Genomic DNA, 3,418 nt, shown 5'->3' on the forward strand with positions numbered 1-3,418 from the left:
TATTATCAGTAGCAGATTGGTTTTATTGGAAATACTGTTGATGAAGTCAGAATTTTAATTAAAACGAAACAATAAATTACACCAGTATTAACATATATAACTATAACAGTATACACATAATAAGCAACATAATAAAGTGACTCAATATATATATTGCATGGTTGAGGTAGTATAATATAGGAGCACCAGATATCCCTGGAGGAGATAAAACAGATCAGTTATAGATGTCTAACACAGCAGGGGATTTAACGAGGTGCCAGGACCAGGTATGGAGTACGATGAGGAAACAGGTCCTCTCCTGCTTCATCTTCCAGGCTTCTCTATCTTGTCTGTTACGAAGATAATTATTTCTTTTGAGTTCATTATGAGATTCTGTTTGAAATGATCCAATAAATAACTGAGCTTGGTTCTTTCTTGATAATCACTGCCAACAATAGTAGAGGATGCGTCATTGCCCCTCGGAAGCCCAGAGGGCACTCTCTTTCCAAGATCAGGAGATGATGACTCATGTCCATCTAAGACTGAAACATGGGCCATTGTGCCCAAGGAAACAGATAATAGGTTATACAGCTCAAAGAGCAGAGAGCAGGTCACTGCTCACAAGAAGTAGGCAATGGGCCACTACTGACCAGGAGAATAGAATGGGTCATTGTGTATTAAAAATTCATGATGGGTCACTGTTATTTTATAGTGGAATGTGGGCAATTAGGTCACTGTTCTCCAGAACTGGTAGATCCTGTCACAAGCTGGTCTGTGTTCCCCTGCAGTCTTCAGTCTTCTGGTTAGACAGGATCTCGGGGTGTTTTAATTTCATCTGAGCAAGAGGAGGAAACAGATATGTAAATGGGTTAATAACAATGAGTACAGTATGGATAGGAGAAACACAATGCACATATTCATTAATATGTAAGGGAGTTAAACATATGAAGAAAGGGGCAGGTTGATGGAGAAAACAGATCACTGTATACCTTCATAGATGTATCAACTTTCTCCAGTGCAGGTTGAAAGCTTTCTGTCCTGGTTGTGTATCTATCTGTATAAGAGACAATGTAGTATTATGATGAAGGAAGGAAGTTGAATTTATACAACCCTGCAGTGACATAGACAGAAGGGAGCTATGTATCCATCCCTCCCCTTGCAGGGTGACACAGACAGAAGGGAACTATGAGTCTGCCCCTCCTCCTGCAGGGTGACACAGACATAAGGGAGCTATGAGTCAGTCCCTCTCCCTACAGTGTAACACAGTGACACAGACAGAAAGGAGCTATGAGTCTGTCTCTCCCCCTATAAGGTGATACAGTGGCAGAGACAGAAGGAGCTATGAGTCTGCCCCTCGCCCTGCAGGGTGACACACTGACACATGCAGAAGTGAGCTATGAGTCTGTCCCTCCGCAGGTAGGGCAACATAGTGACACAGACAGAAGGAAGCTAAGAATCTGTCCCTCCCCCTGCAGGGTGACTCAGTGACACCGACAGAAGGGAGCCATGAGTCTGTCCCTCCCTCTGCAGGGTGACACAGTGACACAGACAGAAGGGAGCCATGAGTCTGTCCCTCCTCTTGCAGGGTGATGCAGTGACACAGAGAGAAGGGAGCTATGAGTCTGTCCCTCACCCTGCAGGTTGACACAGACAGAAAGGAGCTATGAGGCTGTCTCTCCCCCTATAGGGTGATACAGTGGCAGAGACAGAAGGAGCTGAGTCTGCCCCTCGCCCTGCAGGGTGACACACTGACACATGCAGAAGTGAGCTATGAGTCTGTCCCTCCCCAGGTAGGGCAACATAGTGACACAGACAGAAGGAAGCTAAGAATCTGTCCCTCCCCCTGCAGGGTGACTCAGTGACACAGACAGAAGGGAGCCATGAGTCTGTCCCTTCCCCTGCAGGGTGACACAGTGACACAGACAGAAGGGAGCCATGAGTCTGTCCCTCACCCTGCAGGGTGATACAGTGACACAGACAGAAGGGAGCTATAAGTCTGTCCCTCCTCCTGCAGGGTGACGCAGTGACACAGAGAGAAGGGAGCTATGAGTCTGTCCCTCACCCTGCAGGGTGACACAGACAGAAAGGAGCTATGAGGCTGTCTCTCCCCCTATAGGGTGATACAGTGGCAGAGACAGAAGGAGCTATGAGTCTGCCCCTCGCCCTGCAGGGTGACACACTGACACATGCAGAAGTGAGCTATGAGTCTGTCCCTCCCCAGGTAGGGCAACATAGTGACACAGACAGAAGGAAGCTAAGAATCTGTCCCTCCCCCTGCAGGGTGACTCAGTGACACAGACAGAAGGGAGCCATGAGTCTGTCCCTTCCCCTGCAGGGTGACACAGTGACACAGACAGAAGGGAGCCATGAGTCTGTCCCTCCCCCTGCAGGGTGATACAGTGACACAGACAGAAGGGAGCTATGAGTCTGTCCCTCCCCCTGCAGGGTGACACAGTGACACAGACAGAATGGAGCTATGAGCCTGTCCCTCCCCCTGCAGGGTGACACAGTGACACAGACAGAAGGGAGCTATGAGTCTGTCCCTCCTCCTGCAGGGTGACACAGTCAGAATGGAGCTATGAGCCTGTCCCTCCCCCTGCAGGGTGACACAGTGACACAGACAGAAAGGAGCTATGAGTCTGTCCCTCCCCCTGCAGGGTGACACAGTGGCACAGACAGAAGGGAGCTATGAGTCTGTCCCTCCTCCTGCAGGGTGACACAGACAGAATGGAGCTATGAGCCTGTCCCTCCCCCTGCAGGGTGACACAGTGACACAGACAGAAAGGAGCTATGAGTCTGTCCCTCCTCCTGCAGGGTGACACAGTGACACAGACAGAAGGGAGCTATGAGTCTGTCCCTCCTCCTGCAGGGTGACACAGACAGAATGGAGCTATAAGTCTGTCCCTCCTCCTGTAGGGTGACACAGACAGAAGGGAGATGTAAATGTGTTGCTACTACAGCAAGGTTACACAGCAGTAAGAAGTCCATCAATATTATTTTTTCCCTCATTACAGTATTATGTAATCCACTTACCACTCTGATCTAGAGACTTAGTGCTCAGGAATGTGATTCCACTGGATACACTCCAGTTATCTTCACCATACAACCAGCTGTCAGATTGATTATCAGAAAATAGATCCCTGTGACAGGAAGTAATGACACAGTCAAGACAACATTTACTGAACTCTTTAACAACACCCAAACCACAATAGGACATTTCTAGAGAATACTGAACACAAATATCCTGAAATAAAAACATAGTATCACGATACAAACATGACAGAAAATGAAAGACGCCAAAATATCTTACCTTTTGTTCACAAGTCACATCATTTTTAACTAGTGCAATTAATAAAACCTTCTGGGACCTTACCCATACTTGCCTACTCTCCCGGGTGGCTCCCGAATTTCGGGGAGTCCTCACGGACTCCCAGAAGAG

The 3,418-nt window shown here is 47.9% G+C and overlaps 1 long non-coding RNA gene across 1 annotated transcript; it reads right to left on the reverse strand.

The window, feature by feature from the left end:
• Window positions 1-663: 663 nt before the first annotated feature.
• Window positions 664-3,076, reverse strand: LOC142149733 (uncharacterized). The gene is made up of 3 exons (XR_012690880.1): window positions 3,013-3,076; window positions 969-1,033; window positions 664-814 (listed from the first exon to the last, which is right to left on the reverse strand). It is a non-coding gene; the product is annotated as an uncharacterized LOC142149733 (long non-coding RNA).
• Between the last annotated feature and the right edge of the window lie 342 nt (window positions 3,077-3,418).

Source organism: Mixophyes fleayi, chromosome 4, assembly GCF_038048845.1.
Source record: "Mixophyes fleayi isolate aMixFle1 chromosome 4, aMixFle1.hap1, whole genome shotgun sequence".
Lineage (NCBI taxonomy): Eukaryota > Metazoa > Chordata > Amphibia > Anura > Limnodynastidae > Mixophyes > Mixophyes fleayi.